At 36.5% G+C, this 27,065-nt stretch overlaps 1 protein-coding gene across 4 annotated transcripts in view; it reads right to left on the bottom strand.

Annotated features, from left to right (window-relative positions):
• The window catches only part of LOC126918008 (nephrin), a 482,531-nt gene that overhangs the window by 220,448 nt on the left and 235,018 nt on the right, over positions 1 to 27,065 (bottom strand). The gene's annotated exons all lie outside the window — the stretch shown is intronic.

Raw genomic sequence — 27,065 nt, 5'->3', positions numbered from 1 at the left:
GTATAAAATATATACAAAAAATATAAAAAATATTCAAAGTAGAATTGCATCGTAATATTTAAAGGGAACAAAATTTATTTAGCATCTATTTCTTTGTTCATAAAAATATGAATTTGCATAGATATCGATTGACTTTCTTGGGACTTGTATTAGGGAATATTACGTGGCTCTTGTTGATTTGTATGCTGAAGATCTAACGTGAGGATCATTTTTGTTGTATTTCTGCTTTGTGCTTTTTTCTAATCGTTATAAGAATTCCATACCTATTTGTTACGATTTGTTTATATTTCTATCAATTTTGTTTGATTATCGTAAAACACCTAACAATGAAATATTTTAAATCCTATAATAGAAAGTAATGGAACTGTTTCCCCTTTGCCGATCATGTGTTAGACTTCATAAATCTTTAAATTAACCCAGCATTTTCCAGTCATCATTAACGTTTAGTTATTGTAAAACATTTAGAAGTAAAACATTGTAAATGCAAAAATTACAACCGAATATTCTGAACTTTTATAGGAATTTAATAAAGGAATTTTAAATGCCCAGATTAAAAAGAAAAGAATAAACTGTGAAACAGTTTTTTTGTACCTTCATTGCTGTTATCCGATATCCAATAAATGTTAGATCGTAAGATAGATCGGTGTTATTTTTCTAAGCTTTACAAAACGATTTGGACCGAGGATTTTGAATTAATAGAGAAAAAGACACACGTCAGTTCAGCCTCGAACTATTCGAAATTCCTATTTCGTTACGTTCTCCGGAGGACACGCTTTTATTGAGTTTTATTTAATATTTCCTATTTTCCTGGGATTCCCCGTAGAGTTTACAGCGAACGGGTTTAAACGAAAGATAAGTGGAAAACGAGCTGAAGTTTGAAAATGTTTAAATTACCGTAAAAACACGCCGTCATCGAAATTCTTTTTTCCTCCCTTTTTTCTCTTCCTTAGAATCGTATTTGCGGAAGTTTTTCCGGTTTCTTATTTAATATATGCTACTTATTGCGCACCTAACAAGACGTTGTCGCTATTTTCCAGGGCTTTCGGAAGGGGATTTGGCGAAGAGATTTAAATTGAAGGATAGGGGAATAAAACTCGAAAATCAGATTACGAAAGAAAGACGAGATTGCAATTTTTTCTTCTCATCCTCTTAAAAAAAGCTTTTCTTTATACGTTGTAACTTTCTCTAACAACGTTTCGCAATTCTTGACTATTTTTTTTTTTTCAGCCAATTTTACTGATATACGATACTTAAAGTTTTATTTTTGCTACACATTTTCTGCGCCTACTATGTACGATAACAAATTAAAATCTATAAGAATAAGCTGGATTTATTGTTTCATTGTTATTTCATGTTTGCATGGAAAATCCAAATATTATTGGAAAGCGTAGGAAGGACCAGCTGGATCGTTCTACGGGAAGAAAATCAGCTTAAAGGTTTTCCATCCATAAATTGAGTAGATCCACTTTACTATACAATTTTATTAACAGAAGGGAAATCAAATCTGAGAATATAAGCGATTTTCATAATTATCCAAATTGCAATTTTAAACCTTTGTAGAATATGTTACGTAGAGGAAAAATTCACAGAAATATTTTTCTCACGATATATATATATATGTGTGTGTGTATATATATTTGCCTATTAATATTTATATATTATATATATTTTCTGAATTCTATCGACTTTCAATGGATGATAAAATAAATATTTCTTTTGCTAATAATTCTATTCGAAGAATAGTTAAACACGCGAAACGATTTTGTTCTACGAAGCTCCCGACCTTGTTTCACGAAGGTGACTACGTGACTACAACACGAGGATGAGGCTTAAAGCTTCAGGACATGGATTAGGGATAGTGGAAAGACTTCCTCGTCTGTACGAGTAATCTAGGAGAAAAAGGACAATTTGTACGAATACACGTACCCGAACAATGGAACACATTCCTCTTACAAGAGCTTATAAATTACTAATTGCGAAGAAATGTGAGATACAATTCTCCCAGCGATGCTGAACCAACGAAAAGTATCAATTTCACGTTTTAATTAACATTCTTTTCTCCGGTGGAAAAATTGTCCGATTTAAACGTCATGGGATTGAATTTCTCGTTGGAAATTTTACTTTCTGACATCGCCATTCGCGATGGTATTCGTTTACAATTTGTATATAAACAAAGAAATTCGATTTCCAATAAATAATCACGAATAAAATAGTATTCGATGATTAAAAATAAGAATCCCAATAAAATTCTAAGAGATCTCTGCGCGATCATAATTTGTGAATATTGGCTGCTGAATTTTTTCAAATGAGATCATCCGATAACGAATAAAATGATCCAATGATTAAACAAAAAAGCTTCAAACGAATTCCCAGAAATTTCAACATAATTACAAATAAAAATGATTAATTTCGAAACAAATGATCAGAGAAAAAGCTAGTATTCACAGAAGTCGTTCAACAATAATAATTTATATTTATAAATTCGATCACTGAATTAAATTAAGATACGAGCATAATTATAAAAGGTATCCTTCAGCTACCGCAATGATTTTACTTCTTTTTACAAATAACATTTGTATCATTTCGTACAAAGAATACAGCCAATATCTATGTACTATATTTCGGTGGAAAATCGGCAGCGACTATCGTGCCTCTTCCTTTTCCACTCTCCATTCGAATTTAACTTACCATGTAACTTTCGACGTTTAAAGCGCGTGAACAATGCAGTCACGTTCAGTTTAATCGTGTATCGAGAAACAACGGCTAATGGTGGATTTTTTTAGCACAAAACGTGTTCTCTTGTTCGTGCGAACAGATAAGGTAAAAATATCCTCGTGGTGGCTCGCGTCGTCGGTCAAAGGCCTGTCAGGAACAAAGCTGACAAAAGAATATTTGATCCTCCTCGTTTGTTTTCTCCCGGCGATCTTTTTGTTGAAATTCATCTAGGTTGAATAGACGATGCATACTCGACAGGGATGTTGAAAATGTTGGCATATCGGTGGCATAACGATTTTGATCGCCTATTCTATTTAGAGCATCGAGGCTCGACTGACATGGGATTTGTCTAAACGTTCACAGCGATTGTCCCTGGAACTGTATTTTAATGTAATAAATTCTTAGCACATAGTTTCAAATGTTAAGGTTGACTGATAGAATAACGAGTGGATGAATTTGTAATAGAAAAATATATTGAAATAAATGAAGGTAAAATTATAGGTATAAGTATAGTGTATGCTGATCCATGTCCTCACTCTTATAGTGTTACAATACAATAGAAGAAGCTATGATAGGAAGTACGTTCATATTTATAGCAAAGGACATTACTAAAAAGTTAATCCTGTAGCTCTAGCTGAAGGCTACGATAGAAACAGCAATAGAAATCTACCTATAGCTCTTTCGTTTCTAAACCTTGTAAACCAAAACATAATTTATATTCAAGGGTACAATAATATGGACCTCCCCTTATTTCGAATCTTTTTCTTTTATTAAATTCTATTCTCTTCATAATAGCGGTCTCCAGGTCACAGATATAAAAAATTAAAGATGTAAAGTTTTTCCTGAAGTAATTTCATTAACATGATATTTGTAATCCAAGGAGGATAGCGTTTTAGAGTTTTTTTTTTTTTTTTTTTTTGTTCAGATTGAGAGCTTCCTTTTTATCTCGGAGCATCTTTTATTTACAAGAGAATTTTGTGTGTCTATCACAAAGGATAAATATACGAAGGTTCTTACTTTTCTATTTGTAGAAGATCAAAAATTATTGAACATACTTGACACGAAGATGATAGAAAAAATCAGCACACCAAGGTACTCTCCCTTATTATTCTTACATACAAAAATGTATCTTTCAAGACTACTCCTATTTCGGAATGTTGCTTCGAATTTCTCTAAATATTCTCCAAATAGAAAACACTAATTTCTCAACAAATAACACTCGCCAATGAAACAAACTATTTTCCACGAAATCACGAACGAGGAAAGGGTGGAATTGTTTTTTCCGGAAGAGTCGAGCAAGGTAAATGGAACGAGACGACCGCGTGAAGATTGATTAACAACGCAAAGCAAGCCTCGTTTAACTTCTTCCATTGGCCTTTTGTCACGCGTTTGCTCTGTCAAATGGAAAGTCCTCGTCTGGCCTCTCGAGCGTTCTCAGGTGTATTGCCGGCCGCGTGGATCCGTCCATTGAATCAGCTCGTCATTGCAACCGTCGCGTCGGTGACGAGCCTCGAGAGCTGTAAAGGTACGTTTCATCCCCTTCGTGTATAGGCATCCCACCAACCCTCTTGGTCATCACCTGTGACGATGTCGTTTAACACGTATGAGCCCTGTTCTATACATTACTATCCAACTGCGAGTACAGTTGCAGATTATGTATTGATAGTAGATGCTGTTTGCTGTGAGCTGTAGTGCAAATTGAAAGGAATTCTTTGGAGGGAGATGCACAGAATAGACATTTGGTAGAAATTTCACTGAATTAGTCTGAAACTTGCTATATTCCATTTGAGCCATTCCATAATTAACGAGGCCATTCTTCGTATGTTGAATGAAAATAAAAGATTACTTGTTAGTACTAGATCAGTGATGAAATTTCTCCCATATTTGGAAGAGTTTCGTATCTTCTTTCGTTAAGCGTTTTATTCTAATTTTATAAAACTCTGACAAGGACAACTTTTAAAGTTTTGAACTCAGCTGTCAGAGAAACTGCATTATTACACTGTAAGAGATAATTAGACTATTGTTTGTCTGCAATTCTAAACGAATTTTTAGATAGTTTCGATTTCTCTGATTCCCAATGACACGATCTTAATGATGCGATATTTTTCACGCGACCTTGATCCTAAACGAGACAATTTAGATGATCAATTTTGATCTTCAAATGACTGGGATTAGGTTCTTTGTGACCTTCGAATCGTTTGGAGCGCTATTGACACAATTTCGTCACGCGTGTCTTTTAAATGATTTTAAGTGTCGTTAACACGATTTGCGCGACTACTCGCGATCTTCATATGATCTTAACCCTTACTAACACAGATTCGATTGACTTTGCAACCTACAGGTCATCTTGGCTTCCATTGACATATCATATGTAATCTTATGACTTGCAAATGTACTTGATTCCCAATATCTCCAATGGCTTCGGTATCCTCCATCTTAGCATAATCCAATGTGTATTTTAACTTATAACTTGTCATAAGTTAAACATGATACTGTCTAAGAACTGAAAGATTACATTTGCAAAAGGGCCACTAAATTTTTCTTTGACCATCAAACTAAAATAACACTTAATTAATTTTATCAAGGTATAACACTATCAGTTTGAAAATTAATCATAATCTATGCACGTTGCATCCTGATCGATAAATATTAACGACTTCGACCATAAGACTACGATTCCATACTATGGTACATTTTTCAACTTATCGTCGATGTTGATTCGTTCCACGTTCGCAATTCATCTTAATTTCCCTGATTTCGTATTCGGTTTCAATTCCAACGCCACGGTTCCCACTATCGGCATACGGTTTACAGAAAACATCAATTATGGAAACGTCTAATATGTGAGATATCGATTATTCGAAACGCTGCCTGTCTGTTACCTGCATGATTGTAGAAATTAATTCACGTGCCTCGATAAGGTTTATTCACGCGCCAAACCGGGAATAATTGCCTTCCGATATTTCGGTTTTAATATTATAAATCGGAAGGAACATAACGGTTAATTAAGGGAAGACGAAAAAGCTGGCCATATATCACTTTAAATAGCCATAAAGTCGTATCTTAATAATTTCACCAAAGCATACACACTACCACGTATACACGTACACACATACCTATTACACGCATTACATTTTCTCATCGTCGATATTTAATCGTACATTTTTATAACCAGAGTTAATTAATGCACGAGATGCAATAACTTATCCGAAATATATATATATTTTTTTAATAAATAATATAATTAATAAATATAAATATAAATTAATAAATATAATAATAATATAAATATATATATATATATTTTAATAGTATTTAATACATCTTTTTCGAGATCGTTTGGGTGAAATCGAATCGAACGGAGTACAATTAACGAGAAAGAAAAAGAAATATTCGCATTTCATAAAAATGTATGAAATTAATAGTACACAGTCGAATTAATGTAGTATGTACACGAATCTGGATCGTTCTGCACGTGTGAGCGATTATGCAAAACAATATGTTCGTTGCTTGTTCCAGGAGATCCGCTACTCGACGGTGTTTAATTTACGAATAAATTTTCGACAAACGAATCCACTGCCATTTCATATCCTCATCTTCGTTAGTTCCAACCAGCCAATATTTGCATATTTTTTGCGTTGAGAAATTGCATGAAACAAAAGTTCTAGAACAGAAACTCAGCGTTTTAGATATTTTACAATAGAGATATTGAATATGCTAATCGATTACAAAATAGGTTTGAATAGGTTTCAGAATAATCTAGAAATCGAAAAAATCTATTTAACAACTTTCTTCTTTTCCCATGAGAAAATCTAAACGCAACAGCGTGCAATTCGCATATTTCATAGAAATTTCAGAAATTACGATATCTAGTTAATTGGCAATTCTAAATTTTTTTTCATTTATTTGTAAATCTGACGCGAGCATGATTAAGAATATAGTATTTCGTGATATTTTCGTGTACGAACTATTTTTCTCCTTTTTTTTTTTTTTTTTCTGTAATGTCTATCAACTGTGGAATAAAAATTTACTTTTTACAGTAAATTGAACGGAAATAAATGCAAGATCGCGCGATTTCTATAAATACGATATTTAAGTACGTCGGTATGCATCGTAGTGAATTTTCAATATTTTTCATCTGCTCTCTTTTTCCCCTCTTTTCTTCTTTTTTACCTTTTTCCGCCTCTTTTTTTAAACGTTGCAACGGTTTACCTTCACAGATCTGCTTTCAGCAAAATATTCGAAAAAAATATTCGATTTTATTGCCACGCTATTTCCACAAGATAAAATTAAATCAGCTTTGACAAGATCCTTTGATTTATTATAATATTTGCCTAATAACGAAACTGTATCCGCTTTGGCTGCCTAGTTAACGCATTCAACGCCATCATGTACACCGGTAACCGACACGGAAATTTCCGTTTACGCCTCGTCAACGATCGGCGATCATCATCCTGATAACTGTGATATATTTCTATGATATATTATTATTTACAATTGCAATTTCATGTCTATTTGAGTAACAATGGAAACGTTTAATAACGAAGGACGGGTATAATACGTCATGTATTGTATCTTGTCGAATTCAATAGCCATAAATTTTGAAATTTGTTTCATTGTTTAATATAATGTCAAACGTGCAGCGTGACGGAAAAATCCTGTGAATTATAATATTTTGTGAAACGGTTTACTCGATTCTTTTGATTTTACCGATTCTTGTAGTAATTCCATTTTCATTAAATTAAATTACTCGTCGAGTCATTAAATTCCAAACATAGTAATTCATAAAAATCTGACAGCATAAAACACATAGATTCTAACCTAAGTCCAAACAGTGGTAGCGGATAATTTACAAAATTATTTGCCATGACGGGATCTGTTTTATAGATTAAGAATTAACATATACACGCGTATTAACGATAGACACTATTTATACTATCTAATAATCAGTTAAAATGAACATGTTTTTGATGAAAACGAGATAAGTGAAAGATATGTTTTAGTAGCAAGAAACGTGTTAATCATTAGCCTCATACTCAGTTTGCTAAGTATAAAATACCACAAAATATAATATCACAGGAAACAATTGCATGTTTTCCACCACGCGGGAAAATGTAAAAGACTCGCGTTTAAATTTTCGAAAGCAGCAAAAGGAAAGAATGGCGTGCAGCGTTACCCGCGCACATCGAGGGTGAGCCGGCGTTGAAAAACGTGATTCGATAAGCGACACGAAATTAACCATCGAGAAGAAAGACACGAAGAAAGTTATTGCTGTTACATTGCCTCTTTGTGACTTTTCTGTCGGTGTCACACGATAACGCGTGACTTTGCGTAAACGTTGTCTGACGCTCGAACTGCGGACGAATATGAGATAATTAGGCGAAAGAAGTTCAACTCGCGAGCTCGCAACTTTCGCATCTATCAGAAACGGCTAGGGCAGAAATGAAATTTGTAACGGTATAGACCGGCTGCTGAAACAGGATTAACAAACAAACGCACTACGGCGGAGTAAAACCACGCGAATAAACAACGAACTTTTTCTCTTTCTCCATTTCTCACCCTTTGTTCTTCCGGTTTTGTGCATTTCCTTTTGTCTCGGCCCCTTTTTCTTCTTCTTCTTTCATCCGTTTTTTCGGCGGTCAAGCTAGGTTGGAATTTTCAATTTCGAGATGTTTTATGATTCATCTTTCTCCTGTGGCTTGAATTTTGTTTAACAAAGTTGTTGTAGAGGTTGTTTAGTTGTTCGATGTTGTTTTGGAACTTCTTTGTTTTGCACGGAGTTCCTCTAACTTCACTTCCTGCGTGAGCTTTCCTTTCAATTTTATAGCGCACTTTTATCGTTTTTATTAACATCTTTTCTCGCTTTAATCTACTTTCGCGATAAATAACAGCAATTTAATGATTTATTATTTCATTGTTTTCTAATAATTTCTATTTGTTTGATAAATTAAACTGAAGGGTATAATTTAGTTTACGACGAAGTAACGTAGCGCATATGGTGTCCTTTGTTTTAGAAACAGACATTATACTACAATTTAATCTTTTTATGGATCCCTGCTAGCTCTAAAAAGAAAAGAAAACACCGCACTCGATATTTTTCATTGGTTTTTTGTTTTCAGTGAACTTATTTACCAGTGGCCTGTGCAACCACGTTACCAATGGATTTTATATGGTAGAATTGTTATTTGTTTGTGTTCTTTTGCCATCCGTATCAGAAACCCAGTTCCTTCAACAAGATCAATAATTCATTGGCTTCTTTATCGAATAGTAGGTCTATTTCTGACTCGATGCTCATACTTTATCTATTATATCCTTAAAAGAGTTTCTTCTGCAATACTCTTCTCTTCTACTGATATCACGTCGCAAATAATACCTACATCTTCTCTATAAATCTTCTTAAAAGAAATTTATACCTATTTGCGTTCGCCTTATTAAATAATCTATAACGAGTAAAAATAAATAACAAACAAGTTGGATATGAAACAGCGAAGTGACTCTTCGTTTTAATATCGAAGAATTAAATGTCATCGTGGAAGTAACCAAGTTTAAAACAGAATTATTCTATTTCATTCTAATTTTCCAATTCTATCGCCTTAACCCCTTAACCTACGACTTACGGTCGAGAATTTTGGACCAAAAACGTAAACAAGCTCGCGCAGCCTTCAAGGCATTCGCACGACTTGTGTAGTACTATGCCCGTAATATTTACGTTTGGTCCGATCATCTACTACGAGCTATGCCCGTAACATTTACCTTTTGCCCGATCATCGTACTACGGGCTATGCCCGGAGTTGTGGGTTAAGGGTTTAACTAATATAAAATATATTGCTATTCCTTTGTCAAATTTCTACGAATTGTAACCATTTCTTCCGTGCCTATACCTTTGCTAAACTTCTGTCAATTGGAATTATCATATTTTTTTAACGTTATTTTCTACTACTATATTTCCTATCATATCTATCGTATTTTCCATGAAATTATCCAGAACGCGTGAAAAGCAAATTCGAAGACCGACAAAGTAAGCAAAACATTATTAACCACCAAAGCACCACTTAAGTGACTCGCGAGTTCATCCAAGCGACTAATTCGATTACTTATACAGGGTGAATAAAAAGCGGCACGGCCCTCGAAGAAAGGCAAATTGTAGACTTTACCACCTAGTTAACTCGACTGTCGTCCTCCGACGTTCAACGAAACCGACATCACCGTTTGCTCTCCACCTGTTCTCTAATTTCAACCGAAACAGAATGCACCACGGTGTCCCGCCGCCGTCACACCGAATTGGAATCGTGAAACCAGCTCCTCCATTCCGGAAATCAAATTCTCGGACGGCGCGCCACAGCCTTTAACAATTTTCTTAGAGCTTGCGTCATTCGTGTTTCTGCGTGTTTTGACGTTCGAAGAATCTCTTCCCAAAGAGAAACTCGGAAAAGGAAAAGGTAAGCAAAAAATCTCGGAAATATCACAGCTGTGTTTTTGCTAATATCAGTCGAATTCCTTTCCTTTAATTACGTATCGACACGTATAAAATACCATCGTATAATTTTGTCTCCTATTTAAAAAAATCTCGTTGTATCACGTTAATTTAATTGTTAGGTTGTCCGAAATGTTTCTGTCGTTTCGTAAAACGATAATAGATGAACGACAATTTCTGTTTTATATTATTTTATTGAATTGGGTATGATCCATTTCTTTCTATTTCTATTATTATGTTCGTGCATGATTCAATAAACTAATATAAAACGAAAAACATTGTGCGTCTATTGTTTCCGTATAAAACGAAAGGAACTTTCCGGACAACCTAATATTTTATGCATCCATAGGAATTGTATTAGGACAAAATAAAATCGCACCATTTCTTTAAATATTTTCTCTGAATTAACTCGAACAAGAAGAGCGTCACCCATACTTTGGTGACGGGGCCCTCACGGAAATATACCCGTCACATAGATATGTGTGACGTGACGACGAACGTGTTGATAATGATAGTAATAACAAATCCTGGAAAGTCACTCTTATCAAGCAAGACCGTGATTATTCTTACACATCCGATACAACACGTAACTCGCGTAATTAACTTGATGATTCACACAATGCTAACTACACCAAACATTCGACATTTTCAAACTACAGCGAAGAAAAGTTATTCCCCTCGAGTGATGTATCAAAATTCGCTCGATTAATAATAATAATAATAACAATAATAAATCGAGAAAAGGAGCAACGAAGACAAGAGCAAACTTTCACGCTAAGAAGTTAATACGAACGGGATTGTAGCGTGACGAGCGACCGAGGGTGTCGTAAATCGCGAGCAAAGTGTGCAAGTCAAGTTGTACGAGCGGTCGTAAACCGAAGAAGGCACGAGGTTCATGTGGAATCGCGAATGAACTGACTCTTCTTCGAGCAAGTGCAAAGACGTGCCGATCGTAACGAACATGTCGAGGAAACGGTTGTTTTCGATACGTCGCCTTTTACGCTCGCGCTTTCCACTTCCTTTTGTTCGACTTGGCCCCGTGGAATAGATTAACTCTTCGAGAGGATACGTCTTCCCCAGGGAACCGTCGACGTTTCCTTACGTTACTGGCAACTTTAAAACAAAAATCTGCATCATCCTTGCCACGATTTATGACTGTTTTATCGGGCTTCGACGGATGGACCCTGTCTATGATGTATGGAAGTTTGATTTGCTGTTGGAAATGCGGTGGAGTTTCACGGTTTCACTGTGGCTAAGATTGGATGATTTATTGGCATGGAATTGGAAGAGAGAAAATTTTGAAAGCTCGCAGAGCCTTCACGGAGAGAAAGATTAACGTATTATTCGTTTACAGCTTACTAATCGTATAATATAATTATGCTTAATTTACGTTTGTTTTATTGGTTTTCGACGAGTGGACTGCGTGCGTGATGTATGGAAGTTTGGTTTATTGCTGGAAACGCGATACAGTTTCGCAGTATCAATGTAGACGAGATTAGTTAATTCACTGGAACGAAATTGCACGGAGGGATATTTTGAAAGCTTAAAAGTTTCTGCGAATTTACCACGAGGCACGATATTTTTATGAAATCGTAAGAGAGAAAATTTCGGTTTCTATTTGTGCAGCTTTATTGCTTGAAATATAATATTGGATGAACTTCTAGCTTTTTTTTTAATTACTGCGAATAAATTTAATCCTATCGTCGTTTTTCCTTTGGAATTATTTTAATTCTATCATTTACACCGCATGAAAGCTCGTTCTTCGAAAGTTGAATGTTATAATTTGAAAAGGGTTTCGTGCTACAATATAAGTTCTTAATTTTTAGCTTTATGGTGACATGAAAGTATGTTATAAAGTTTGATAGAATTTATAATTAATGCAATAAAATTTTATATAGATGCCCCATCTCATTAAATGTAATTTGTATAGTAGATCATTTTTACAGCGAGCTACGATATTCATCAATTTTTATCTTCAGAGTAAAGTACAGTTCTGTTATAAAGTTTAATAAAATATATATTTAACATATTATTCGAAACTTTCGATCTATTTCTACTAATATATTTTCCTGCTGTATATAAGTATTAAAAAATGATAAATATAACGCGACATCGATTAAAAATCTATTAAGTCCGCCAGAAGGATTTCTCTTTATATTGCTACGTTGTAATGAAAAGGTAACAGAAATCATATCGTACAGTTTCTAAAGTAAACGTAAGAGATCTCCATAGATTTGTAATGATTTCTATTTTTATTCCTTTTCCGTCCTACAAGCGGTTCAGGTGGATCGATGAACGACAGGGATTAAAAGCGAAATAATCGCGTAGAATTCCATTCGGCCAAGAACAAAGATTATAATTTACGTCCGGGGTTAAGAAGAGAAATGGATTTCAAACTCCTCCTCCTCCTCCTCCTCCTCCTCTCTCTCTCTCTCTCTCTTTTTCGCTCGCTGAAAATGCGGTGTGTTTGCAATTATTGAAATTTCAGTGGCGCTTATTAATCGTCGACATCTCCGCGACAGCAGCTCGCAGCTCTATGAAACGAAGAATTATATCGTCGTATCGTGTGATAAATGAATATCGTAAGTATCGAGAACGGAGTTATTTGCAACGATGTCGATCGAGAAATAAAATCGGAACAAAATGATACAAACGTAGTACTCGAGCTAAATGCTGTTATCTGTTTCCATTTATTATACTTATTTCTAGCTGTATTTATTTGTGTGTCGTGTAGAAAAAATATCTTGCAATGGCCTAATTTATACAGATAATAAATATATATATATCCACAACGTAGCATTGAAAAATAAAATAATCAAAGTATACATCATCTTTTTACAATTCACAATCCATTTAATTCAATATTTTTTCATATCCTATACGAAGACTACGGAGAAAGAACGCGATAAGTTACGTTTCCTATTTTTTTAAAGGGAAGCAGATTTTAAATTCTCTATGTCCCCTTGTTACTAAAATTGTCTTTTTATCTAATTTGTTGCTAAACAAGTGTTCCCTCTTTTTCATTTGCTTCCAAATTTCCAGAATATTGTTCGTCATATTAAAATATTGTTTGCTTGTTGGTTTCCGCAACACTCGAACTTGTCAGCTATTTTTAAAAGAATTGCCTTCTCTCAGACTGTTTCCACTTTCAATTGCGTTATATTACGATGCTTGTGTTCAATCGCGTAAAGCGAGACAATCGAAAATATATTTATTATATTTTTGTCTATGTGATCTTCATATTACAAGTCGTCACCTGTCGAAGTATTTAAGTCATTTTCTTAAATCGAAAAATCCGTCGAAAGTACCTAATCACAGCGTTTACACCTGTCCATTTGCTATTCATACGAGGATCAGAGTCAAACACAGTAGTTGATGATCAATAGCACGAGACACACGGATGACTTAAATAGACAACAGCCGCGAACAGATGTATTGATGTTGGTGCAGTGTGCCAGGGCCCTAATGAAGCTAGCCGCAATTGAAAGCGCCAAAATGCTCCCTCAGGAGGAAGAGAAAGAAGCAAACGGGTGACTTGCAGCCGGATGTCTGAGACAGTGTCAGCAAGAAGCGGAGGCGTGAAAGACTCGAAAATCTTAGAGCTTCCTTCGTTACGCTCGCTGAATCCATCTCGAGACTGGCGGAAAGATAAATGGAAAAGAAGACGCGAGGTTTCATTAAAAAAAAAAAGAAAAAAAAAATAGAAAAGGCAAACTATATAGTGACCCGACAAGTACTTTATAAGTGTTACACAAGCAGAGCTCGCGTGTTTTGAATTATTTGGACGAAGAAACACGGTAGAATTTATTGGTGAGAGAAGATGTACATATACAGGTAACCATGAAATTACACTATCAATACTGTACCATTATATGAAAAAATCATGTTTCCTGCACGAAAATTAACGTATTATCAGAAACATCGGAACAACGTCGATTAATTTAATTACGCGATATATGATGCAACATCAAGTTATATATCATATAGAATATCATATATATAGAATAGAATATAGAATATCATATAGAATATCATATATATAGAATATCATAAAGTTGAAGATTGATACAGACAGATCAATTTCGATTATGTCTCTTCTAGTCTTTGCGAACGTGAATAAGAACAAAAATGAGACGACACGTAGAAACGGAAATAGAGGATCCTCAAGTAAAGAAATAGTTTATGAGACGAGCTGTTTAAATGGATTGTCGTTTAATATCTAAAAATTAATGTTGAAAATTTCCAGCCAATAATCACCTTCACGTGCAATCTAAAACAGTTAGAGAACAAAATGGAAAATCAGAAGAAAAGAGAAATAGGCTAATAATCGAAACGATCGCGCGTCTACGAGTTGAATTAGCGTGTACACGGTGTGTTACAGGGAAATTCTATTGAAGAACGGAAACCGACTATTCCGGCTCATCGAAATATACATGGCCTCGATCCTGTAATCGAGAGATTAAAACACGCTATTAAGTTAATTAAGCAAGTATATTATTAATACAGTAACAACGGGACGATCATAAAGGGGATGGGTTGGGGTGGGGGAGTTGGATAGAAGGGTTGTAAATAGGAAAGGAAAAAAGGAAACACGTATAGAAGCAGAGAGCCCGAAGCACGTACATATCGGCACATGGTCGCGAAGCTTCATTAAAATTATTTCGCCGGCAAATTTCTGCTGGTCGTCGAGCCTCGAGCTACTCGCATTTCTCGTTCGATGCTTCTCCACTCGTTCGTATTATCTGCGGCGAATATAAGCTGAAAATGAAAATTAATTAAAACTTGCCGTTTTTTCATTCCCCCTTCCTTACCTACCCCTCCAGTCTCGATAGGTTATTTCGATATATCGAGCTACTGTAACCTCCGTATAAACGGCATTATGCGGCGTACACATTGATCAAAACTACTTGTTTCTCATGAAACACAAGCAAGCAATGATATATATCAATGTATTAGGTTGTTCAAAATGTGTCTGTCTTTCACAGACAAGTCTTTATACAAACATGAAACCTAATCTATCGAACGTTGTAATCTTTAACTTGATAGAACAAAATGGATCATACGTAATTCGATAAAATAATATAAAACGAAAAATGTAATGCATCCAATGTTTTCTTATAAAACGAAAGAAACTTTTCGGACGACCTAATACATGTATATTTGTAATTTTTGTACATTTTGATATTTTTATAAAGATATTTCACAAACTAATGGCTTTTTCGGTATCATTGGTTCAGTGAATTTCTTTATATGAAATAACGAGTTCGATTGGCCAGTACGTTAAAAGACATGTATCTAATCTTGTGTTTCGTCGTGACGAAATTACGTTGCTCTTGAAATTTCTTCATTTCTGTCTGAGATATTTCCTGGTATAATTAATAGTTTCGACGATGTTTTAGATTCTAGTCAATTAGGTTATGGTACAATTTACACCATTCACCATGCACACGCATTAAAGTTATTGACCTTTAAGATAAATACCTTACCTTATCGGTTGTTTTCTATCAGAATGGGCTGATAGCGGCACCAGTGTGAACGCAGCATAACAGACACAGCAGAGAAGGGGCTGATTGGAGATTTTACGCGGTTAGGTCGGGCGTTTAAGGATCGCGAAGCGGAAATCGATGGCGTGTCGATTGTAACCAGTGGACTAACGCGTATTTATTGTAATTGAACGCGATTTGACCCACTCACGGAGAACGCTTACACGCACGGCACAATGCGACCAGATAATTAAAGACTGATAAATGCGAGCGGCGATAATATCGTTGCGCTGGTGAAATGCCTCGGTGAATCGTGGAACCAGTGCGGTTTTTACGGATTAATGATGAATTTAACACGCTAACCCTTCTCTCTGCTCGTTTGTGGTGGCTTGTGTACGGATGATGGCTTGTGATAGGGGAGAGTGAAAATGAACTCTTGAAAGCCGGAGTTTGGGAAAGATTCCGTAGAAGGGTGGTCGCTCGTAATCGAAATAGGATCAGTTAGCGATGCGAATGATTGGCTAGGGATTTAGTTTGGAACAGGGATGCGATAGTCTTGAAATTAGGCAAGTTTTAGGCAACTGCTTTTTCCTTTAGAACAAAGAGTAAGTTTAGAACAAAGTTACGTTTGTGGATGTTGAGGTCATTAGATGTATGAACAGAGAAACGCGTGGATAAATTGTAAAGTAGAAAATATATTTTAATACAGAAGTGTAAGTACAAGTAGGAATGTAATTTGAGCTGATCCAGATCCGCACGCTACCAGTGTTACCCTATAACTGAAAACTCTGAAGCCTGTCAATTGTCTATGGTCTGCCTTTGACACAGTCCATTGTCTATACACTATTGATGGCTTCGGTGCTTGAGAAAACTAAAAAAACCAGATGTACAGTTTTCTTAGAAGTGGTGACAACTTCAACAGTGGAACTAGCTGCAATTAATGCGAAATATGCTTGGAATTAATTTACGTTTGTGGAATTGTGTCTGATTTATTTCTGGTAATACCACTGTATGGTTCTAAATGTTCCTTACGACTGATCAAATTGTTTAAATTTGATAACTACTTGTTTTCTGCTAACATTCAGGGGCGACAACCAGGATTGAGATCTCAGAATCGCTGATCTAGTATCGCATAAATGTAAAAACATGCTAAAAGCGTGCCGAATACGACAAATTACCACTAACATCGCACGAGAATAAACTACTACAAAACATTAAGCTGTTTAATCAGCTCTGGAATGTAGCGAGGAAACTGGGATATTGAGAATGCAAACGAAACGTGGCTTTTAAAAACAAGCCAGGAATTACATAAAAACCACAAAACGCCTATTCAGCCATAACCCGAGGCGTATTACCGTTAATACCACATTTAAACCGACCATCGGCCGCCCAAAGTACATGCAGTGCACAAACGATACTAATAATTCAACAACAGCTCATTAAAGAGAGAGACTGCGGCTGAAATATCGAGGAAAAAATCGATCGACCACGTCTGGACGTATCATTACGCATGATAACGTTCTCTCCTTTTCCTCGCTTTTTATTCTTCTCTCTTCAACCCCCTCTCCTTTTTTTCTTGTTTTTTATTCAACTGGCCTTCAGGAACGGTCAAAGAGTCTCGAGGGTTGTGCAACACTGACGAAAGAAGATAAAATTTAAGGGGTGCGCAGCGAGCCGAAGAGCTTGACGGATAAAGGGGTTAATCGAAGGTCGTTAACTTTCCACCAGAGGAAATATTCATTAATCCTGGAACACGAAGCTTTCACGAGGTTTACGAGTGTACGAACAAATTACCGACAAACTACCGGGATGCGCATTGTGTTATTTAAAACGCCATTCGCTATCGCTAATTCCGCAGCCAGGCTCGCTCGCAATTGAATAAGGGGGATATCCACCGATCCTGGTTTTAAATAAATGATTGAAAAATCAGTTTATCGGTAGCGGTTCTTCAAGCAATACAGATAAAATTGTTGAATTATACGGCCGCTATTAACAAATGGAAAAATTGGTAAGTTTTACGTTATCGATTAATTCAGAGAGAAATACATTTGGTTTTGGTAAAACAACATCTAACTTTGATGCATTACGCATACTTGGCGAAATATTTTAACGACACGTATTAGGTTGCCTGCCGTGACAGAAACCTATTGAAACTCGTAGCAGAGTTTGTTTAAAGTATACATCACAAAGACTTTTGCAAATACGTAATATTAATAATAAACCAACGTAGGATTAGCTCCTTTACATTATTAGCTGGAAACCTTTAAAACAAGAAAATTCTTAGAGACGATTAACGTTTTATCGCGCCGATGTAACAAACTTCCTTTCCTATTCTCCTTTTCATTAATTTATGATCGTTTAAATAGCCTGACTAAAGGACCGTTTAACTAGAATCTTGATTAAACACGAACCTTGAAGCGTTCGAGGCTAAACCCTGGCTTCGTTCAATTATCAGCCATTAAACTGGATCGAAAAAAACAGTCGTCGACCTATTTAATCCTTTGGAATATGTATACCTTTGAAACCAACGAAGCTTTTCCAGAAACCGATTAATTTTTTTATCAGAATAATAGGGAAAACGAAGAGGGGCGGGAAAAAACGAGAAGACTTTTTAAACGCGAAGATTTCGAAGAGTTCAAGGCTATGACACGTTGACGGTAATTTCCGGGGGCTGTCGCGGGGTGAGGGACGCTTTCCTCTGGAAATCTCGTTTAAACACTTTCATCAATTCACCGGCAGACTGGAAAAAGTTACACCGGTTCCCTTTCATGGTCGTAACAGCCCTCGAGAAATATTACGCCTCGATTTGGTTAACGCGATGTCTCGGTCGCTCCCGACTTTCAATTAACCAGCCTGTTTTCCCACTCTTTTCCTTTCTCGTTCGACGCTGTCTAGACTTCTCGACCGCCGATTCTCTCGTTTCTATTCGTGGTCGGTATTGATTCAATTTTGCACTTCAATTTTTGGAAAGTTCCATAGTACGATGATATTCAAACGAAATCACGAAATCATAATACGAGATCGACGTGTTTCATCTGTCGTAGAAGAACAACGTTGAGATTTAATATACTGTCAATTAGTTGCACGTGAAAACTATTTCTCCATTTGACTTCCCAATTAAATATATGATTTTTGTTATCCTCTCGAACGTTCAACAGATGTGTGTAACGCTAATTATACAGACTGACGCTTCTTTTCCACCACATAGTGTAGCGGCACATGTTGTTTTGGTTTGTTACGTTCAAAGGTAAACGAACTTCGGACAAAACATCGCCGTTATTTGTAATCGTCAACCGGAGTTACGTTTGAGCTTTTTGTAATACCACTGGTCGATACAAATAGAAGAACATGCTCTTTAGGGCAGTGATTATAGCGAGTGATACAGTCGAATAGCAAACACTATCTCTGTACCTGTATTTAAGGTGATTTTAATATACACAGACTATAGCAATTGTATCACTCGTGTATAAGAAACCACTTCAATAGAAAATAGAAAATTAACAACAATGAATTTCTCATATTTCTCTCACGTGAGATCTTCGTATGTATTTGACGGAGGAATTTTCTTAGTTACTTAGTCATTTTAAATATATTGTGATAGTGATAACTGTAAATAACGATACACTGATAAATGGTATTTAATTATGGAATTTACAGACGAATTATTTGTTATTCCTTCACCTCAGAGAATGTTTCAAATTTCAGTATATAATTGAACGTATACCTATCACTTTGCTCCACTGGCTTGCTCGAATAGTGAAACAGACATAATTCAAGTAAACCAACGTATCAGAAACAACAGTTCGTCACACAAAAAGATCCAACGATCAATTGCTGTTTCCTTCAAAACGACGCAGGAAAAACGAAGAAAACAAACGGGAAGACCACCGCAGTCGAACGCATCCCTAGCCGGAAACAATCCTTCCGGCGGGCCAACAACAGCAACAGGAATCAAACAACTTCCAACCGAAAGCACTCCAGCCACTCAAACTTCGTTACTAGCCGAAACTCCTCGAGCAGTCAGTCGTTCACGAAAAACCACGTCCGTGATAAACAGGATCGCGTAAAGTGCTCTGCGAAATTTCGCGACGCGCTACCAAATTGAATACACCGTCTGCGAATTAATTACACCATGATAATTAGACAGAGACAATCAACGATGTACGCGAAACCGAGGCAAGAAAGATGAAGAAGAAAAATGAGCGAGGCCACGAGTAGATGATACGATATTCGAGGCAATTACAATACGTTTCAATCGATGCTATAGTAATCGCGAATTTCATACATTTTACAATAGATCGAAGTATAGTGTACCATGATATTTCATTTTTCCAAAATGTTATATCCTAATTGCGCCGATATTATATGTCACTCGTTTATTAAAAATTTGTTAGTTCACGAAACGTGTCTTATTCCGATCGTAATTTTAAAAGCAAATCGCGGGTCATCGATGACCAGGATGGCAATAGTGAAACCTGCTGCGTTCCTCGATTTTCCATTCTTGCTCTCATTTCTACAAATAAGAAATTACGGTAACAATTCTCGCGTTACGTGACATACTTCTCGATATTGAAAAAGGAACAATGGTTTCAGAGTTGACCGAAAGAACGCAGCGAAATTGACCGAAAGAACGGGATAAGAGCGAAGTGGAGAATCGACATGCGAACAAAAAGAGATGAAAATAAGAGAAGAATGAAAAAGCCAGCCGATAATTCAGCGTCGAAGAGTTGCACGCGCCTCGTCCATCCTTTCCAACCTCCTCTCTCATCCCCTTTGTGTCGTGTTTTTGCCAAGCTTTTATCACCACGCGTGTCCACGCGTGTTGTTCCCTTAATCGAGGCAACGAGCACGAGCTGAACAAAATTCGAAAGCCGGATAACTATGAATTACTCGGGCAAGAGTGCGCGGTGAGTTGATGTAACGGGACGTGGCGCTATAATAACGTCATGAAAATAAATATAAAGCGCGAGAGAGAAGAAACAATTGAGAAAAAGCAGGAGACACGGGGACGTACAGGAGATAGAATTTGAAGAAGCGTGGACAGATTGTTGGATTCTCGTGCACGGGGGATTAAAACTGTCGAAAAAAGGGGACGAAAAAGGGTTGGATGGTTGTGTGTTAAAGGGGGGCTCGGAGATACCAACGTCCGGGAAACACAGAGAAAAATGATAACCAGGAAGGGAATGCAGATTTTTCGCTGATGTCTATGCAACGTGGAAAATGATACGCGCAGGGAAAGGGGACAGGGGGAATTTAAACGACGCTATCCAGTTGCGTTTTCGTTACTGCGGATGCGATGCGACGTATCGAGCGAACTCGCAGTTCTCTTTTCCTTTTTTCTTTTTTTTTTTTTTGCGTTTCCGGTGGCAGCGGAGGCGAACTTTCTGCGTGCGATAACGCAAGCCACGCTTTTAACGAATTCCGTGTTTCCGCGGCGAAATTCGCCTTGATGGAGCGTGCTGCTAGCTCCATTATTGCTTCTGCTAATGTCAGATTGTTGCGCGTGGCTCTGAAATGGTTTGTCTCGGATGGAAGAAATTAAACGTGGTTTACGGAGAAAGATCGTCGAGTTGTAAATGCGAGTCGATGAGAGAACGGTTCTTTCGTAGATCTCTCTATTTTATGAATTTAATAATTACGAAAGAGTTGATTTGTTCGATAAGGAGGAATGTAAACAGAGGATAGCCTAGAGGAAAAATAATTTATTTTATAATTATCACTTCGCCTACACATTCCGCTGCGTGTAGAATGTATAAAACAATTGGCGTAATAATTTGTCTTTAACAAGCAGATTGGAAGATTTTCTGTTATTCAAGATGTGCTGACTATTTCAAATTATTATCGATTATATTATAACCAATAATAACTACATTAAAAAACGAAGGTACAGTGTATTATATTCTGAAATTTGTACGGTTGTATTCTCAACTTGTATCCTTCCCTTTCCTCGTTCTATTGCCTTACAATCTTTCATATTGTTATTAACGGTAGAGACCAAAGTCCGGGTTGAGCGCAAATTAAATTAACATACCGAGGAAGTAGGAAAAGAAAGAGCGGCAGAGGCAGGTGGAAAGCAATTGGCTGAACGTTATAAAACAAATCATACAACCGCATACCATACGAAATTAACGAACAGAATTAATTAACGAACTTTAATGTAGCTGCTTCAATTCGCTTCCCAGCAGGTTCTCGAGAACGTTTCACGCAAAAATTATACTTTCCTCTAATTAACCTTTTCAGATCTAAACTTTTGGTGAAAAAAAATTAAACGCCTTTTGTCTGCACCAACTCGAAGATCTGCGCGCCACTTAAAACGAGAAAATGAACAAAAGAAAGGAATAGAACAAATCTACAGAGACATTCTTTGCAGCGAAATGAACAGCGGAGCGATCACACCTGTGCCCCGCGTTTACGCGTTCTTCGTGCACGTTCAGAACGGATTCAAGCGTTTTGCAACGTCGGCCGAAATTATTTAATTGCAATTGCAGTTACGCACGTACACTCGCGTTACACACGTACGTGCCATTAATTAGGATTTAATTTCTATGTCAAACAGAGCAGGTCGATGGAACACGCCAAGCAAATTAACTCTGAATCAGCATTAGGAGACCTTTAGGGTGGTCAGCTTCGCTTGCATGCGTTTCACCTAGTTTTTGGTTAATAAAATACTCGATTTTGCTGTTAGCAGCTTGTTACGGTCATGTAATAACTTATTAACAGCGATTTTTCTTGGAAATATTTGTATCCTGTATATTATTATATCGTAACTTTGCATTTTTTGTATATATTAATTCATTATGGTGAATGTGTATATTCGCTTGCACGTGTTTCGCCTTGCTTTTAATAAATTACTTGATTTTTAATTTATTTTAATTAATAAACCACTCGATTTTATTGCTACAAGTTCATAAATAGCAATTTAATATCTGACGAGAGAAGATATTTCTTGGAAACATTAGGCTAAACAATTTTCTCACGGCGAACGTGCTTCTCGTTCGTTGTGGTTTTGCCAAGTCTCCTTTTTGTGCCGAATGAAAGATGGTATTGGATCTAATACACAGAATAATTTAACTTGATGTGTAATAAATAATAGAAAGGCGAGTAACGAGATATCGGATTTTTAAAACGTCGTAAAAGGCTTTTTTATCTTGTGACGTTTTGCCGGATCGGCGTGGGATATTTGCAGGAGAAAAAGTATGGGACAACCATGATTTCGACATGATATTATGCGAAGTTTAATTAAAACTTTCATAAAAATATTTGTATTGCAGCAACGTCAAACACAGACAACATATTGAACTTCAAAAGCGTGTCAAATTACAGGATAGAAATAAATTGATATTGAAAAGTGGAATAAGAACTTTGCATCTTTTGTAAGAAGTTTGGCCCAATGGTCGGCAAAACAAACTTATTTCCGACTCAAGCAAGGATTACGCAACCATAATGGGTTAACGTAGTTTACGTGTCGAGTGGTTGGCGAAAGTTACGTCATTTCTACGGATCGGAAACTTCCCCAACTACCTCTTCAACCCACGCCGGACTTCGCAATATCGATCTTATCTACGGAACCATACCGGTAGTCATTAGCATCTTGGATCATTAAGCTTGCACATATTTAATCTTCCTCCCGACGTTAGCCTCGCCATAACGTTAATCTCCCGACAACGTTAACTCCCCCTCCCTCCAAAGTTTATCTCCTTTTTTATATTTTAATCCTGCTCCTGCTTCTTCACACCGCCAGGTCCGCGTGTTCAAGCACTGCTACAGGACCGGTTGCTTCCTTCCGGAAGAAAAGCTACAAGGTTTGCGCGGATTAAGCTAAAATGCAACATGTAACAACGATAAATAAGCAACAAACAAAACAAAATATCAACGAAACGGATAACAAATATAACAAAACGCTGGTTCAAATTATCCCACCCCGACGTTTACTTCGCACCGCTGCTCCATCATCTTCTGAACAGTTTCGCAAATTCGAAAACAACATCAGCCTCGTAACGACATTTCCGAGTGTTCGCGCAAAAGTCAATTTTCACAAAGCGTCTCGCGAAAATAATAGCTTGGCCCCGGCTCCCTTCTCCGCCTATTGAAATAGTAGAGAGGCTGAACGTACACGAACTCTTGGTGAAAGAGGGAGAAAGCAAGGGAGAAAGCTGCGACGCGTTCTCGCGATACGATTATCATCGCCTATCGTAGTTCGATCGGTGGTAGTTGCTGGGAGGATTCTCGGATTCCAGCAGGATCGCAGCCGCTTTTGAGAGGGAAAGGCGCATTGGATCGCGGAATAACAAAAGGATCGGATCGCACAGGGTTCTGTCTCGTCTGGAAAAATGGGAGAATAGGAAGAGAAAGGGTGAAGCGAGAACTGACAACGAGAACGAGGGAGAGGAGAAGAGCGTGGAGGGTCGAATCCAATATCGGTTGCCTCGAATTTGCCCGATTCTCTTTTCGCGCGCTGCGTGATCCACTTAAAGGTTCGACCTCTTATTTATTTACGAGGCGCGCGAAATCGTCGAATCGATCCGCCAATCTGTCGCCCCTTTATTATTTATCTTTCTCCTTTTGCTCGCGATCCTTCCTGGCTACTTTCCTCCTCCTTCTCTTTTTTCCCTGCCTCTTGCCGCGAAATTTAATACTCGGATACGGAAGCAGCAAAAGGAGAAGGGGACTGTGTTTGGTCTCCGGGAACGTTTCAGCCGGAAAAACGAGCGGAATTTCGTTTAAGAAATAAAGGAAGTACCGAAGATAGAAAGGCAAATACCGGCAGAAGGTATTATGCGGCATGATATTTTCTCTTGTTCTATGGATTCGTTTTGTCGCCAGCCGAGCGCCATTCGTCGTCGATATTAAAGAGAAGGATAAAAGTTCGTAAATGCTGCTAACGTTATCATTTGCTACAGATAAGGCCAAAAATGGTCACTAGTTACCAGATAGGGTGTTTGGAAATACCATTGGTCAGATGGTATTTTATTTGTTCGGCTATATCGAGTCGAGTAATAACGATAGAAGTTTCTCTAACGTGAGCCGAGTCTGTGAGATAAAGTCTCTTAAATTAGAAGGAGAATTTTCAGAGAAGAAATTGCGTGAACGTATAACGGCCCTGTAATGTGTGAAATTAAAATGCCAGACGAATATTTGTGACAAATGGTGGATAATTGATCTTATTGATTCGCGTTGTTCTTTAGGGGTGATTCTGTGCGTTAAGGTACAGAAACTGTTTTACGAATGATTGCGTATAATTGAGGAGCTCGAAGGAAAAGTGGATCAAGTGACAAGATTTTTAATTCGAGGAAACTGTGGGTAAAGTTGCAGTTTAATAGAAAAGCCTGTGTGCTTTCAAAGATTACAACGCATTAATATGCGTGCTCATGCGTCCTCGTCAACCCTTGCAAATTCCTAGCAATATTTTCTGAACGTGCAAATACAGATTCTTATCGATTGCATTTATTTCGTTCTTTCTTCTTCTTTTTTAAATTGCGCTGGTATTATTTCTTCAGCCGCGATGTCAGCTATGTTTATTAATTTTATAGTTCAAAATATCTATAATTTGAATGATCTACGATGGAAAAATAAATTACGTGAAAATACGCGTGACATTTACAATATCGTAATTTATAATTAATTCGTAATATTAGAAAATTTCATATTTTTCCATTAAGCTTCGAAATAATTGCTTGCAGCGACGTTCAACGCGATCCAAGACGATGTGCAGGTTATTTGCTTTTCTTCTAATTAATCAAGCCTTTCGAAACATACCTGGGCTTGCAAAACAACACTTTGTCTAATTAAAACCTGATTCTACTTACGTCAGTCCATGAGTAACTAGCGACGAAGTTATAACTCGCAAGCTCGACTTGTTGTTTTCGCTTTTCGCGCTTCGTCAGTTTCGTAACGAGAGATTACAGTTTTCCCCATAAAATTTCAATTATAAGCGATTAAACGAAAAGAACGAGAAAGATTGCCCTATAGTTTGATCATTTTAATTACATTAAGCATATTATATATCAAATATAATTTTACGTATAATATAAATCACAATACTAATTTATTCTAAGTGTAAGCGGAAAATTTATTCCAAGATTATCAAAAAATTCCTACAGAAAATTTCAAATTTATTTTCAAATTGCCTAAATTATTTCTTCGCCAAATTGTTCAACTCTCAACTTTCGCTTTTAACAATCCACAATTTTATTAATTTAAGCTTGTGTATCTCGAATATGATTCTAATTTATATCAAAAGTGAAATTTCTACTCCCAAATTATTGAATCATTCACAAATAAAAATTTCATGTTAATTAATTACTTAAATTATGTATTTTTTTTTATTCTACTGTTCCATTCATATTATATCGATCTGTCATCAGTTTCTATCTGCGGATATCCGATTTCACTTAATTGTGATGATCGAGGAAATTCACGTACAAGATGCGGGAACAAACGACACGGACGATATTCGAATCAATAACACGTCTCACCACAAAGCTGGTTCACCCTCTCAACTCATGATAGATAGGGGGCGGGCGGATCCTATGTGCAGCAGTTAACCCAACTTCCCTAATCTTCAAACTAATTTTGAGCTTAATCCGTGACCACGAATATTCAGTTTACCTAGAATGGGTAATGTTCCGCATTTTCCAACAATATATTAAAATTGCGCCAACTCGTTCGAGATCAACGAGAAGTTTTATTTCCTTAGAAATCTGCACAAAAGAACCACCACAGTCGTGTTGCTAATCCAAGAAGAATTACTGTTTACTTTGCAATTTGTTAATTTTAGTATTTAACTTTTAGTAAATTTTTAATAAAAGCTTTCCAAATGTTCTAAATTATTGGAACAGAATATGTTCAAAACGAGTATCAAGAATTGAAAAAATATAATAAATGGCACATTTAATTAATATTCTATGTTCCCTCGAATAAATCTGTCTTCGAAAATGAAATATAATGTTTTCCATTTTTGTGCGCTACCATTCTCTCATTATTTTTAACGCACACGAGTTTTAAAACGTTTTACAATATTTTATGTCTGAAAGTAATTTGTCCGAAAGAACATAGAATATTAATTAAGCATTTCATTTTTAAATTTATATTCCTTTGACCAATTTTCGTTCATTTTTCTCTTGAAAGCGTCAGTTAAACATGTAAAACGGTTTCGCTAAACAACAAATTATGTGCTTTCGTTTAGTTTTAATCTAAGCTGTTTACTAACTCTTCCTTCGTCTGCAAAGAGTGCATGATTCGAATGTTTATTGCTTCAACCATTGATGTATCAAAGCTCTTTGAGCTCGTTAATTTTATAACTGTATCACGAAAAGTAATTACACAACATTCACGCTGAATGTCGGGGAACCTGTATTTAATAGCGAAGACTGCTTAATTAACTACTATTTATC

This window comes from Bombus affinis, chromosome 6 (genome assembly GCF_024516045.1).
Source record: "Bombus affinis isolate iyBomAffi1 chromosome 6, iyBomAffi1.2, whole genome shotgun sequence".
NCBI classification, from domain to species: Eukaryota; Metazoa; Arthropoda; class Insecta; order Hymenoptera; family Apidae; genus Bombus; species Bombus affinis.
This window is presented reverse-complemented; position numbering and strand designations above follow the sequence as displayed.